The sequence below is a fragment of the Dermacentor albipictus genome, chromosome 10 (assembly GCF_038994185.2).
Source record: "Dermacentor albipictus isolate Rhodes 1998 colony chromosome 10, USDA_Dalb.pri_finalv2, whole genome shotgun sequence".
In the NCBI taxonomy this organism is placed as follows: Eukaryota; Metazoa; Arthropoda; class Arachnida; order Ixodida; family Ixodidae; genus Dermacentor; species Dermacentor albipictus.
In genome coordinates, this window is record NC_091830.1 from 86,089,600 (window position 1) to 86,105,674 (window position 16,075).

The following is a 16,075-nucleotide window of genomic DNA, read 5'->3' on the forward strand; positions in this document are numbered from 1 at the left end:
AGATGCGGCTAATCAGCTGGGTGCAGCAGGTCGCCAAATACCACAGGCTGCCGGCCACCACCCTCCACCACGAGCCACCCCAAATTTAATTTGCTTTTTTTAATGCTCCATACTTAATATACGCTTTAAACACCACAAGACCGGGGAAGCAGCATTTGCCGGTGTCAGGTCTCACTCTAAGCCTGGAGATAGCATGACCATTAATACGACCCGAAGATGTGGCATACCGATTATACTCAATTCACAGATCAAGGTCAAGATGATTCCCCACAAGCGATGAAGGCGAAGAACCTGATGTTATGATCATCATGTGCGGACGATGAAGGAGTGCCTAAGAATAGATCGTCTTTGTGTACATGTGTATAGATTCTTGCTTTGTAAGTTTTTTTGATGCCCTAAACAAGAAATGCCGCAAATACTTTTGTTTTTAAATATGTCTGACACAGTAACGCTTGTCAAATAATTTGAGCCTATTAAGTGCAAGTAATTGAGCATCACATAATACCACCTTGTCAGCTATTGAATTCTGCCAAAGGCATTCAGGGGAATTATGAATAGTGCACCTTTGTACCATGCTGGAGGGAAGGAAAATACAGTAAGTAAACTGCGAATAATTTCTGCAAAAGTCGACAAGCTGTAGAAAGTTACAAACAAGAAAATAATTGGAATCCACTTAAGAGTAGCGTACAGCTAAACAACATTCAATAAAGAAATAAAGAACTTCTTGGATTTTATGCACCTAAAAAACAATATCCTGTGCCGGTCTCTTAGAAAGAAATCTTCTCTGTTGAAAAATAAATTTTGTACAGGGCGGGGGATCATATTACCGAGCGGATCAATATTTCTCGATAAATGCACGCCCTGCTATCAAGGCTAACGAGGACGCTAGAAGAATGCAGGGCATGTGTGAGAAATTCAACAATTAGAAGCGCAGGAAGACTGAGAATGGCTGGTGAGGTCTGCTTAAATCCTTATGAAGGAATGGTTCACACAGGGAAAAATTACTGTTGATACCGCAGCTTCGTTATTGTCATAATCGAGTTCTGTGAAGTGAACCTTTGCTTGCCAACTTTCGAGGCCTGCCATCGCTACTTGTTGGGTCGGCTACTACCTCGACTGACATATTTTGAAATCCGCATGAAAAAGTTTTATAAAAGCATTCCAGCAGTCGTTATATAACCCTAGTTTGCCTATCACACATGGGATCCCGTTGTGTCCACATAAAACGTGCAAATTTTCTGTTAGCTCCCAGGCATTTCTAAAGCGCAGCGATCTGTTTATGCAATGGTAAATTATGTTTAACAGCTCCTTTGATTCACTTTACATTTTTAATATAGTAATTATGTATGTGCTACTGGGGATGTGCGCGTTGTTGGCGAATCCTTGAGAAAGGTGTCCATCGTAGATGCATGTCCCGCGGTGATCCTCACTTAAACTTGGACACATTTCGATGGGTCCGAAGTTTATTTAACGATACCAACCTAGTTTTGGAATGGTGATATATATTTGAGCGATTCTTTGTATTTCAATTTTTTTTTCGATTGAGTCATTCGGTATGTCGTACTGGCGTTGTGTCCGTTATTGGCTAATCTCCAGAATTTGTATGTTGCGCTCTAACACAAGAGGTACGCTAATCCTAAGTGTCGCTTGGTAGTGTCGTCTATTTGTATGCATACACCAGTCATTACCATTTTTTTCTTAACAAGTATCAGACATTGCCTTCTTGCCTTGACGTCACTGCGTATACGTGTCACGCTATGCACGCACTTGATTTTCAGTTTTCATTTTCACACTGCTTGTGAATGATTGAAAGAATTGCATGAAAATAACGTTTGACCTTTTTATTGGACAAAATAAGAGAGTCCATTAGTATATAGGTTGCGTCGGATCAAAGCAAACAAACTTGTACCATCGTAATTACGTATAAAGCCTTTTCAACCGCTTTATCTAAGCTTGGCTTCCCATTGACTCCCATACCTCGGTTGGATTTGCGCGATTTCTTTCATATGCACAACTATTTCCAATCACGAACAAAATTGAAGCTGAAAATTGCCATATTTATTGCTTGCTGGACATTGCAACTTTCTCATGCTGTTTACAGTGCTTTGTTTAACTAGGTTGTCTAGGAAACTTCCTGTGTTCGCCAATAAATTCGCCTCGCCATGCGTAGGGTAGCCAATAAATTGAAAAGTAAATTTCCTTCTATCTGTTCTCAGGTTAGTACTACAATGTAACCATAAGTGTATAAAATGGATGTACCGGCGGGTGAGCAGAAAACTCCAGAAGACAAAATAGGGGCTCTTTTTAGACGAAACAGAATTTTAAAGAATCACATGTGCAGATAGCGTGACTGTAGTCTTTGAGCACAATTACACCAAGGAGCAGACATTACCCACGCAAAAAAGTGAAATGCATAATTGAATAATTAGTCAAAACTTCCTAATTGGTATTTAATTAATACCGTTACACCAGGTATTGCAATCTTGGAATGTATATTCCTTTGGAGCTACTTATGATTGCGTTGGGTTTCGACCTACGTGCCTTGAAACTATGCTTAATAATGCAAACTTTTTTTCTCTTGATTTCTTATTTGAAGCTCAAGAGTAACTCGAGCACGCTTGTATTTCGTCGCAAGTTATGGCAATGTATATGTGGAAACTTATGTCAACTTGAACACTTGTTCCAAATCGATACGGTTTGCTAACTCACTGTCTAGAATTCGTACACTTCATTATGTACCGTAAGGTAAATAATCCTCACCCGCCGCGGTTGCTTAGTGGATATGGTGTTTGGCTGCTGAGCACGAGGTCGCGGGATGGAATCCCCGTCACGGCCGCCGCGTTGTTGGCGAAATACCAAAACACCCGTGTACTTGGATTTAGGTACACGTTAATGAACCCCAGGTGGTCAAAATTTCCGGAGTCCCCCACTCCGGCGGGCCTCATAATCGGAAAGTGGTTTTGCCACGTAAAACTGCATAATTGAATTGAATTGTAAATAATGCAAAAAGTTGTTACTAATCTTTTGGTAATAAACGAAGTATGCATTTAATACTATTGTACAGCCAATGATGTCCACCTCTTTTAGATAACTCTTTGAATGACCACAATTCTGGTTTGGGCCACAAATGATTGTTAAAAATAATCTGTTTGGTTAACAACAATAACAACAACAAAAAGCAGCGGTATATTAATTTTTTTTGGCAGCCAGTTACAAAAAATGCAATCAAAGAAGCACCCATCCCAATGAAGTACGCTGATGAACATAACACATTCGTAAGGGTAGTTTCTTAGCAAATGTTTATTGTTAAATAAAAATGTAATTTTGCTTAAACGAAGGTACATTTAACAAAGGTAACTTGTCTGATAAAGGCTTGGGGTGCGGTTGCTTGGATGCGCGTTGCAGAATTAATTACGCACCTGCAATAAAAAAGAAAAAGAAATCGCTTATTATGACCAGCCACATGTCTAAATCTTACAATACGAGTGACATAAATCGCTTATTTTTTAAACAAGAATATTCTATTTCATTTATGTTTGAAATGGCTTATGAAGCACTGACCTCTTATGTAAACAGTATTACGCAATAAAAGCCCACCTGTTTTAAAGATATTCTTGAAGCGTTTGATAACTCCGCATAACAATACAATCGAAAAGCTCATTTGGTTCATTTCTGCAGGAGAAGGTGAATGTGACAATTGACAACAGAAATGACATATCCTTTGAATTGTTGCTCATATTTTTCCTAATGACGCATCCTATGTGGACTTCCCTTTTCAGAGCGCCCGCAAAATCGAATGCCAACTGCGCCATCTTCATCTAATATACTTACGTTACCAGGAGCTGGGTGGCTTGTTCAAAAAAACTAAACCAGTCTAGGTGCAGAATCCCTAAATTCTCAAAAAAAAAGGTAATTTAGTATGTCAAGAACTTTACCTGTAATTCAGAAGTATCAGATTCCTGAGATATGGAACGTCACGCTCAAGGTCTACACGAACCTGTCATGTCGCAAGGACAGTGAGACGTGTAGCCACGATGCCTTATTGACTCATCAACACGTACCTTGGCCACACGACAGGCGGACTCCGTTACGCGATACGATGCATGCGCAAAACGTTCCATCGTCCGAGCGTTCGCAGGTGTCCAGCGAACTACTGCAATTATTTATGGTTTGATACTTTCATACATTTGGTGAGCTTACTCATCTTTAGCACTTGACTAGTAGAAATTCTAATTGAGAAACCATTGCAAAGAAAAATTTAATAAAAACTAACAGAAAGAAATTAACAGCTTGCTATGTTTAATATTGTTAGTTTCATATGCCACACAGGAGAGTGCTTCTTCTCAGGCAATGCTGGCCATACAAATAATTGTATAGTCACCGTAGCAATGGCTATGGCGTTAGAATAACAACGGCCGATGTTACAATCAAATGTTTATGACCATTTGCGAAGTGCGTTTAGGTGTACTGAATAAACTATGTAAAAAAGGGAATGAACCTTTATATTGCCTTGTCAGGGAATGTAATTAACTCACTCAATATATCTTATTATGAAACCTGCTGGGATAAGACTATCACATTCTATGCTCGTATCGCGTGCACTGTGAAAAACCTAGTTGTACACAGAAACTATCATTTGTGGGCAAGCGACCAGCGATGTTACTAAATTGAGTCAATTGAAATTGTATATTTCCATTGCTTACGCTGTGTATATGTATCACTATTGCTGGACGGCTCACTCGAAGCACTTTCTGCACTGTTCACAATAAAGCCGGCATTGCAAACGAATGGCGCGAATTCCAGAATTAAGGGGCCAAGAAGACCTACTGAGGCAGAATTTTAACGTAATAATAAGACTTTGTCCCACAAATCAAAGGATGGTAGGCAATAACTCTACCAAATAATTTCTTTGCTAATTTCCCTGCGTTCTAGCGATGGATATTCTAAATAGCGATCAGCGTGAAAATAAACTAACCAACGCGCTGATGGCCAATCGTGTTTCGCACTTTGAAGCTCGTGAGCACAGGCCCTAGTCTAGAATCCAGTGTCTTCAAAATTATGTCGGAAATCTTGCATAATTATTTCATAAGAGAGCCGTGGCTTCCTCGAAAACAATAGAAATTTATGAGGGGACAAAAGAGGGAAATACATGCGACGCCTCAGGAAACGAAGCTGTATGTACATGGTGGGAATAAAGATTTGATTTGATTTGATAATACGCAGTGACTAACGCAAAGAAGCAAAAGAAACTGAGCGGGCACTGACGATTATCATTGTAGATTATCGGTGCAAGGGTCAGGAGTGGCGAAAGGGTGCCAAGGCTATGGGAATATACTGCCATTGGTAAATGAATATTGATAATCGAGACGTGGATGAAACACGGCATTATAGATGCCTACAATTTTATCTGAAAAGTGCATAAATATATTCGTATTAAAACTAGACAATGATGAATGATATATGCCATGCAGAAACGATACACTACGAAGAGGTTATGCGCGAAAATATGTCGCTATATTTCGCCCCACTACCTCACCAAGGCCATTAATCACAAGGGCAGAGAGGTATGTGCCATACAGGTCACTACTATCGCAGCGTCAGCCTCTCGTGAAATGATGTGCTGCCAATATTGTGGGCTTATACCGCACAGTAAATCGGCATGTTCTAAAAAATTAAGCTTATTTGTGATCAAAATTTGGTTCTCCTCCAAGAAACAATACCGGATGAAGGGGAATGCGGCATCTGTAGGTTAGAGGAAAGTGCTTTTTTTCGTTCAGCTTTGCCCTTCCAACACTGCGGGAGGACGTGGAGAGCGGTCAGCCTCAGATCACATGTACCACACGTTGGAGGTTAATTTCCTGTCTGTACTCTTGTGCTCCCTATTTAGAGGTTAGCGCTGTCCGTGGAGATCGACAGTGGGCTCCGCCACGAGAGATTTATCTTTCTTATAAAGAGGACAGTGCATTTTTTCTGCGGAGTTAACTTAAACCCATATTCGTTAGCCAATCTCGATGCATTGTTTAGGCAAAGCTGGACGTGTTTTTCACTGACTGCGGGGTTACACAACATAAACGCAATTCGCACGTCATCGGCATATAAAAAATAAAGCACTTTGCGGAATTGACGAACGCAAAGTGTTTATCTTTCTAATAAAAAGGGCACAACTTATTACGCCACCCGACGGCACACCAGGTTCCTGCATAAGAGACCTGGAGAAAGCATTACCAGCTCCAACATGGAATATCCGGATTGTTAAGCAAAATTCAATAACGTTTAACATGTTTCCTCGGGTACTCATTTCTGAGAGATCCTGCACAATTCCATAGCGCCACGTGGTGTCGCATGCTTTTTCCATGTCAAGACAAACCGACAAAAAGTACTGTTGATTCGCAAATGTGTCGTGAATGATAGCCTGGACGCGTACGAGGTGGTCCGTTGTCGACCGCCCTTCCCTGAATTCACATTGATGCTTATCTAGAAACTAAGTATATTCGAGAATGTGCTACAGACGGCGATTAATCATCTTTTCGATTAGCTTACATAGGCAGCTGCTCAGTGCTATTGCATGGTAACTTGATACCAAGGATGCGTCATTGCCCAGCTTTAAAATTTGGACAACGATTGGTTCCTTGAATCTAGCTGGAAGGTATTCTCAGGCGAACATGCTGTTAAAGAGTGGGAGCCGCGCCATTTGCGTGTCAATGCGCAACTACTTCAGCAACTTGTAGATGATACTGTCACCTCAAAGCGTGGAACTTTTGCATTCGTTCGAGGCAGCTTTCAGTTCGGTGATCTCGAAGGGATGGCTGTATGGTTTGTTTTGTCTGCTTCAGCGGTCAAGTTCCTGATGTCCCTCTATTTCTTTATAGTTAAGAAATGGTTTTGAATAGTTTGCCGAACTAGACACACATTCGAAGTATTCCCGAAGTGCATAAGCTTGGCCTTCCAGGGTGTTCACTTCAAGTTTTTTAATTATTGATACCTCTAGGTCCAAATAGGACATTACATGAGGGGCGAGCATGTAAACCTTGTCTTGTACCAGGGTTAACGGATGGTTTTGCTGCCTGTGAAGAATTCGTAACGCGTTCCATACCTTTGCCTCCTGGGTATACGAATTAATGCATCAAAGGAAGCTCTCCCAGCTTGTCCTTCTTGCTTGCCATCGCACCTGCCTTCCCTCTGATTTAATGACTTTCAACTCGATCAGCTTTTCAGCTGATGGCGATCAACGGATTGTGTCCCATGCTTTATTTTGTTTTTTGCGTGCCTGCTTGCAGTCTTCATTCCGCCAGCTTACATGTCTTTTCAACCACCTGCCACTTGTTTCTGGAACACATTTTTGTGCTGCGTCGATATTAAAGGCGGTAAAATACGTCACCGAGTCATCTATGCTAAATTCGGTGATAAGATATTGTGATAAAAAGGTCGATTTTTTAAATAGTTTTCATTCGGCGGAGGCTAGTTTCCACGTAGGAACATGCATAGGGGAATCATGTTTGGCTACTAAGTTTAGAGTTCCTCGAAAGTGGTCACTTCGGAATGGGTTTTTTATTGTATTTAATTCTAAGTCGTAACAAAGGGAACCAGACCCAACAGAGTGGGCATGGAAGTGCAAGGAAAATGCAGACCATGCCAACACCTTTCTGTTTTTTGATGCAGATGCTGATTGTTGGATCAATTTCGGATCTATCGTCCGGCTTCTTCAGTGCGCAGCTGTGCCAGCCGCAATGCGCAATACAGGGCGCTGAAAACTCCCACCAGCTACCGACGGTGAACTCGCCTCCCTGTCAAGCGCCAGCGCCGTTTCTGTTTGCGGTACATCAGCCGGAACTCGACGCCTTGCTGTCCGCCGCATCGAAAGCTACATCAGCAACGCGCTTTTTAAGCGACCGCCTTCCCGTGGATTTCTTCAGTGGGCATGGAAGTGCAAGTACAATGCAGACCATGCCAACACCTTTTCGTTTTTTGATGCAGGTTGGTCGCCCCCTTTCACTTTACTGTAGAAAGTCAAACGACCTTTCCTTACTTGTGCTTCAATGCCCAAATGTTTTGTTCGCTTTATTCTGCGAGTGCGTTCACGTTGCTAAGCTGTTGTTTATGTCTGGTGATATTGAGTTAAATCCAGGACCACCTAGAGAAGATCCTTCTGGTCAGCAATACAGCCAGCTTGTTGCTCTCATGAAATCGCTGCATGAAAAAATGGATAAAAAACATTATGACCTTATGAGTGCCCTTAACGAGCTGAAAGAGGCTCAGCAATCACTTGAGGGGCGTGTTTCCAACCTAGACAGCAGGCTTCTCGCAGTTGAAACTAGGTTATCATCGGCCGAAGCCACAGTCGGACAAAGCTCAGCAGCCGAAGTAGTCGCTGTTAACCAACAACTTGATGATTTTGAGGACCGTTCCCGCAGGGTTAACCTTATATTTTGTGGCATTACTGAGACCGGCGCGGAAACATGGGCTCAGTCAGAGGGCAAGATTGTTTCCCTTCTGAATTCCACAATGAATCTAAACCTAAATTGCAGTGACGACCGCCTATCTTGTGCGCACCGACTCGGCAAATACGTCCCTGAGAAATGCCGACCTATTATTGTTAAACTTGTTTCGCTGAAACTTCGGGACAGTATCCTGGCGGCAAAGCGTAATCTGAAGAAATCTGGAGTGGATGTGACCGAAGGCTTTTGCAGAGCGACTAGAGCTATGAGGAAAAAATTGTTTGATTATGGCAAATCTTCTGGAAAGCAATTTTCGATCCGGCATAATAAGCTCTATATCGGCAAAAGGTGCTACGTTTACTGTGCAGCTACCGACCGTGTTTGCGTCCTTGAATCTAGTAGTGGTGCTTCCGTTTCGACAGATGCATCACCTGCATCAACGTCGGCTTCTGACAATCAGTTGTTATCCTAACTAAAAGCCCTGCTACTCACCGTGATGTATCTTTTTTATTCACGAATATTAGAAGCATTGTCAATAAACGTGAGGCACTGTCATCAGTCTTGGACGCATGCTCCGCCGATGTGGTTCTACTTACTGAAACCTGGTTATCGTCAAGAATTCACAGCTCTGAGCTATTTGAGTGTGAAAACAAGTACACAATTTATCGCTGTGATCACTCCGACAAACACGGTGGTGGCGTGCTCATTGCTGTGGCCGATAATCTTGTATCGCATATGACTGTAACTTACTCAGACTTGGAGTTTGTTTGTGTTTGCATTTCCTTAAACCGCAAAAATTTTCTTTTTTGCGCATGCTACCACCCGCCAAATGCTGCTTCAGATTCCTGTGAAAAATTACATGATGTGCTTAATTACCTGGTTCTACAATTCCCACGCTCTCCATTATTTCTCTTTGGTGACTTGATATGCCTAAAATTAACTGGTCTGGACCTGTCCCGGTTGTATCTGAAACATTACCTGGTATTTTATCTTTCGCTACCTTGTGCTTAGACTTCAACTTCACTCAGATCGTTTCCCAGCCTACTAGAATTGGTCCTACATCGGCTAACATTCTTGATCTCATCTTAACAACAGCACCTGGACTTGTACACTCGATTTCATACATGCCTAGTATAGGTGACCACAGCCTTGTTCATTTCGTTATAACAACTTGCAACACGCGCCAGACTTCGACAACAAAACCTTTAGAAATTACAAAAAGGGAGATTATGTCTCAATTAATAAGGAGCTTGAACTATTCTTGGATGGCTGCATTCCAACATTTTTCGATCGTACAGTGGAAGAAAACTGGATTTCCTTTAAAAATAAAGTTAGACGTCTCATTAACAAACACATACCGTAACAAAAAATTTCAGGTAAACAACGGGCACCTTGGTTTACCACAACCTTAAAGAGGCTACTGTACAAAAAAAGCGTCTTTTTCGTTTAGCGAAGTCTACAAACAGTCTTGCTCGCTGGCATGTATATCGTGATAGTCTGTGCTCCTATCGCATTGCTATCAAACAGGCAAAATATTTTTTTTTCTGGAGAGCACACTCCCTTCTCTTCTTTCCACCAACCCTTCCAAGTTCTGGAACTTTGTTAAACCTGCACAAACCGTGCCATTTCTCTTGTTGACTCTGCTGGGCACGTGCTGCGCAATGAGGAATGTTGTACGGTCCTGAATGACGTCTTCGAGGGTGTGTTTACAAAGTCACCTGCCGTTGTCACGCCGCAGCTGCATAATCGCGATTTCTTTCCCATGGATGCAATTGTAGTGAACTTTGAGGGAATAGCTAAATTAATTGAGAAACTAGAGCTTTCGTCTTCATGTGGTGACGATGAAATTAATGGAAAGTTTCTGAAGAACACAAAAGTTTACTCTTCACTTTTCCTGTCATGCCTCTTCACGCAGTCCATTGAATCTGGTATGCTGCCATCAGATTTGAAGGTCGGGAAAGTGGTGCCACTTTTGAAATCCAAGAACACGCATTCTCCTCTTAATTATCGACCAATTTCTTTAATTAGTATCCCGTGCAAACATTTATAACATGTAATTTACTCTAATTTTTTCTCATATCTTGAATCTAATGACTTTTTTAGCTCCTGCCAACATGGATGCCGGAAAAACTATTCCTGTGAAACACAGCTTCTGTTGTTTACTAATCACATCGCAGCATCTCTACACCGAGGCTCGTTTCTTCATAGTGTTGTTCTTGACTTTTATAAGGCTTTCAACAAAGTACCTCATCAACTACTTCTACTAAAAATCAGCACCTTGAAAATTGACCCAAACATTCTCAAATGGATCGAATGCTTTTTATCTAACCGAACCCAATCTGTTATCGCCAATAATCACGCTTCCTCTCCTTGTCCTGTTGAATCTGGCGTCCCTGAAGGTTCCGTTTAGGTCCACTACTATTCCTGATCTACATAGATGATCTTCCAGATAACATTAACTCTAGTATATGGCTATTTGCTGACGACTGCGTTATTTATCGCAAAATAAATAACCCTAATGATACATTTGTCCTTCAATCTGACCTGAATAAGGTATCTGAATGGTTCCATAAATGGTTAATGACCCTTAACATCAGTAAATGCAAGCACATGACATTTTCGCGAAGCACTAATGCCTCAATGTCTTCAGAATACAGAATTAATGACATCGGACTGGAGCGCGTGTCTGCGTACAAGTATCTCGGTGTCTACATATCTTATGCCTTGTCATGGCACACTCACATTGACTACATCATAGGCAATGCAAATCGCACTCTCGGTTACTTCCGACGCAATTTTTTCCAAGCTCCACAGCGCCTAAAATTAATGCTTTATCAAACTTTCGTTCGTCCGAAACTCGAATACGCGTGTGCAGTTTGGGATCCGGCATACCGCTCTCTCATTCAATCCATAGAAGATTTTCAAAATCGATCAGCTCGTTTTATTATGTCGAACTATTCGTACCGCTAGTGTCTCGCAGATGAAATCGTCACTTACCCTTCCTGACTTTCAAACTCGGCGCAACATCTCGCGCCTTTGTTTATTCCAGAAAGTGTTCCATCACATTCAGTGAATCAGCAACTCATTTCGCAGCCAGAGTACTTATCCTCCCGTATCAATCATAGCAATAAGGTAGCTGTTCCTCTTTGTCGCACTGACATGTTCCTGCATTCTTTTATGCCGAAAACCTGTTCTGAGTGGAACTGCTTTCCCTCTTCTATCGCCACCTTAGCCGCTGCGTCATCATTCAAGACCGCTGTGACGGATCACCTTTTAAGATGACTGGAATTTTGCTGTTTTTTTTTTCTTTCATTTTGCTGCTCTTACTGTCTGTTTATCATGTCCTTGTGTTATACGCTTGAATGCTTTTTGTTTGTACACCATGTACCCACCCCCTCTGTAATGCCCATTGGGCCCGAGGGTATGATAATAAATACATAAATAAATAAGTAAATAAATAAACAGACAAGTTTATTGATAAATCTGAATAATTATGAAGGTTGTAATATGTTGGTTCCTCCTTATTAAAAAGGCGCGAACTGGAGTTAACCAGGAAATTTTCAATGAGTCGACCACTCGCGACCACTACTTTCCCGATATCATTTGGCGTAACGACACGGCAACGTCCCAGTCTTCTCAGAGTACCCAGTTTATAAACACTTGTTTGGATTTCCACTTCACCCAGCTTGTACTGAAACCAACGCGCGTGTCTGCCTCCTCATCTAACATACTAGATCTGATTCTCACTACGAACCCTGACACAGTTTCCCCAATTCTTTACAGAAAAGGCGTAAGTGATCACCTTGCACTCACTTTTCATATCAATACACGGGCTCCTGTAAAGAAAACTACGAAGGTGATCCGCGATTACAGCAAAGCCGACTTGGCTTCCATTACCACTGAAATGGAAAATTTCGCAGCTTCTTACATCGCTAATTGCGATCAGCGCTGTGTTCAAGAAAACTGGTGCATTTTCAAAAATAAATTGTTGTCATTAATCGAACGTTTCGTACCGCAAAGAACAGTCTCTTGCAAGCCACGGTCCCCTTGGTTCAACCCCTTTCTGAAGCGACTACGTAACAAAAAAAAGCGGTTGTTTCGTCGCGCAAAAGCTTCATGCAGTGACGTTGCTTGGTCCGCTTACTACCTCACTGAAAGTGACTACAACACAGCCGCCGCTAGTGCGAAACAGCATTTTTATTCTGTTACCCTTCCGTCCATCTTGCAAACTAATCCTCGTAAATTCTGGACCATAGTTAACGGTACTCCAAGCAAAATAATCCAATTAACATACCCAAACGATCAACCTGTTGCTCCTGAAGAATGCTGTAATGTATTTAATGATGTGTTCTCTTCACATGTTACCACGATGCCTAGTGGATTACCGGTTTTATCCAATTCTGGTTTTTCGCCCATGGATCCAATCTCTATTGACTGGGTTGGTGTTAGCTGCCTAATAAACAATCAAAAAACGTCCTCCTCTGCTGGCCCAGACTGCCTGAACTCAAAAATTTTGAAGTGTACTGATGTATTTTCTGCTGTTATCTTGTCACACATTTTCACTCAGTCATTACAGCAGTCTGTTCTTCCAAACGACTGGTGCGTGGGAAAGGTGATTCCAGTTCATAAATCAGGTAACACACACTTACCCAGCAATTACAGGCCTATCTCACTAACTAGCATTTCATGTAAAATTCTTGAGCATATAATATATTCACATTTGGCTGAGTTTTTAGAATCAAACTCCTTTTTCAACCCCTGTCAACATGGTTTCCGTAAGTTCTTTTCCTGTGAAACACAACTCTTAACATTTACCAATGATCTCTTTGCAATTTCTGATCTAGGTACCGACATTGACTGCGTATTTCTTGATTTTGCGAAGGCCTTTGACTCTGTGACCCATGATTTACTTCTGCTTAAGCTGTCTCAACTTAACTTGGACGCAAATGTACTCGAGTGGATAAAAAACTTTCTTTCTAACAGGACGCAGTTTGTAAACGCTAATAACTGTAATTCTCGGTTTTCTAACGTACCAGCAGGTGTTCCTCAAGGGTCAGTCCTGGGTCCACTTCTCTTTCTAATCTATATTAACGATCTTCCGAACTGCGTTCTTTCCTCTTCCATAAAGCTTTTCGCGGATGACTGTGTTCTCTACCGTAAAATTACTAATCCTTCAGATTCCCAAGAGCTGCAGGACGACCTTAACCGCGTAATTGAGTGGTGTTCTAATTGGTGCATGCAACTAAATTCAAATAAATGCAAGGCCATGCGTATATCTCGTAACACTGCCACGCACACCTACTTTATTAATGGTGCACCTGTGACGTCAGTTAGCTCTTACAAGTATCTCGGCCTTCACATATCAAATAACCTTTCTTGGCACTCGCATATTGACTATGTTACTAAAAACGCTAATAGCATGCTTGGTTACTTACGCCGTAATTTTAGCTCTGCCCCTTCTTCCCTGAAGCTAACCCTCTATAAAACTTTAGTTCGCTCCAAATTGGAATATGCTTCAGCCATTTGGGATCCGACTCAGTCGTCATTAGTTTCTTCTCTTGAAAGTATTCAAAACCGTAGTGCACGCTTTATATTATCTAATTATTCTCGCTATGCAAGTATTTCTTCAATGAAACGAACTCTTAACTTACCTGATCTTTCGTCACGCCGCAAATATTCCCGTCTCTCCCTTTTTCACAAAGTTTTTCACTTGAACCCCCTTTTAAAAGAGACCCTTCTTACCCCTCCGTCATATATTTCTGCCCGCACTGACCACAGCTTTAAAATCGGGGTGCCATTGTGCCGTACTAACCGGTACAGTGACTCATTCATCCCCAGGACAAGCACGGACTGGAATCGCCTTCCCGCCTCAATCGCACTCATCACCGACCCTACTAACTTCAAAACCGCCGTTCAGAATGCCTTTTGTTAATATCTTTTCTAAATTTTTTGTTAATACTTGTTTGTATTTTTTATTTTTTACTGCATTACTTCTTGTTTTGACTCCACTCCTTTCTGTAACGCCTTCGGGCCTTGAAAGTACGTGAAATAAATAAATAAATAAATATCGTCAGACTCCCTACATAGTGTTGGGAGCGTTCAAATCACCCCCGACTATGTAAGGCTCGGGAAGCTGATCAATGAGCATATAAAAGTTAGGTTTTTCGTGATGATGTTTCGGGGGTATATAAATGAAACATACTAAGACCAATCATAGCATGACCAACTTATTAAATAGAATTACCCGAAATGACATATCCTCAAGCGCCGTCTAAAGGGCCACACGTTGAAAACATACACTTTGTCTGCAAGCATTGCTACACCACCGCACTACGCAATAGTGTCGTCTCGATCTTTTCGAAAAATGGTGTATTGCCCGAGAAACTTTATTTTGCGTGGGATATATCTGTGTCTCTTGTACACACAGCACCTTTATATTACACTTGTATAGTTCTTTGATGTGATCGAAGATGTGGAGGAGGCCTCCGACATTCCAGTACAATATTTGTGTATGCATGTTGAATGTGATCTGTGCGCTGCACGTTTAAGAAAAAGGGGTTAGCTCACAGAGCCCTGTTTGGGCGCCGTGATATGAGTATTATATTTTTTGGAGCAGTCGATACATTCGTTCCGTTGTTTCGGCCCTACGGGCACCGTCTGAATGAGTGTCCTGTCCATCCCCTCTTCCGATGCGCTGGAGCGCTGTCATATCGAGTTGTTTGTTTGGCTTGAATGCCTCGTCTCGGGACACGAGACCCTGGAAGTTCCCAACCCTGAAGTCGATGTCCCCTTCTTCTGCGATAGTGGAGCAGCGCTAGCTGAACCCGCCAAGCAAATGGAAGGCGTCGACTCCGGCTCAATGTGTGCGCGCCGGACAGCCGCGGGATGCCGTCGTTGGGATGCTCCCTGACGCGTCACTTCGCCAAAACTGGCTTTAGGCAGGTAGAGCACCCGCCTCCGTTCTCCCTTGTATTAGATATTTTCTGTCGCTTTGTCACAATTTCTCTTTTTCGTTGTTCCGTGATGGGCACCACCCCGAGTACGTGGCCTGCTCCCAATCACAGTTACCACAATGGAGAAAGCTTTTCCAGGATTCACAGGAGTGCTCGTGAGCAGATTTTTTGTAGACCCCAGCGTATGGTCTGACCCGTATCTTCACATACCCTGTCTCAATACCCTCAGAGAGCACAGTTGAACAAAAGGTAAGTATTAGATGCGTTGTTTTGATCTCTTTTTCTTCGCGCACTACCAGAATCCTCGTAACTTTGATTATGTTTTGCTCGTTCCAGCCTTCTAATAGTTCAGCTTCTGTGAGCTCCATCAGGTCATCGTCGGAAACATGACGTGTGCTGTTCATCGTTCGGTGCAGAGCCAGTCACTGGGACGTCTCCAAACAATACTAAGGTATGCAGTTTCTCGTGTTGCTTTGGATAACGAAGTTCCAAAAGGAGATCGCCGCTAGCCATCATTGATTCTTTATAGCGTGCTCTAAGTGTCTCTGTCACGAATTTCGAGACAACAAAATGTAATTGTTCCTGCTTGTTTTTTAGAGTAGATGACATGAAATCGGGGGAAGGTTTTTTTTTCGACAACCAAAAAATTCTAAGACTTCATTGGTGCGCACCCCTCCCCCCCCCCCC

The 16,075-nt window shown here is 42.1% G+C and overlaps 1 protein-coding gene across 3 annotated transcripts in view; it reads right to left on the reverse strand.

The window, feature by feature from the left end:
- Window positions 1-3,282: 3,282 nt before the first annotated feature.
- Window positions 3,283-16,075, reverse strand: part of LOC139050748 (uncharacterized) — a 69,822-nt gene continuing 57,029 nt past the window's right edge. For all 3 annotated transcript variants that reach the window (XM_070527461.1, XM_070527459.1, XM_070527460.1), the window contains one exon: window positions 3,283-3,419. The gene's annotated coding sequence lies outside the window, so the exon portion shown is untranslated. The remainder of the gene's footprint in view (window positions 3,420-16,075) is intronic.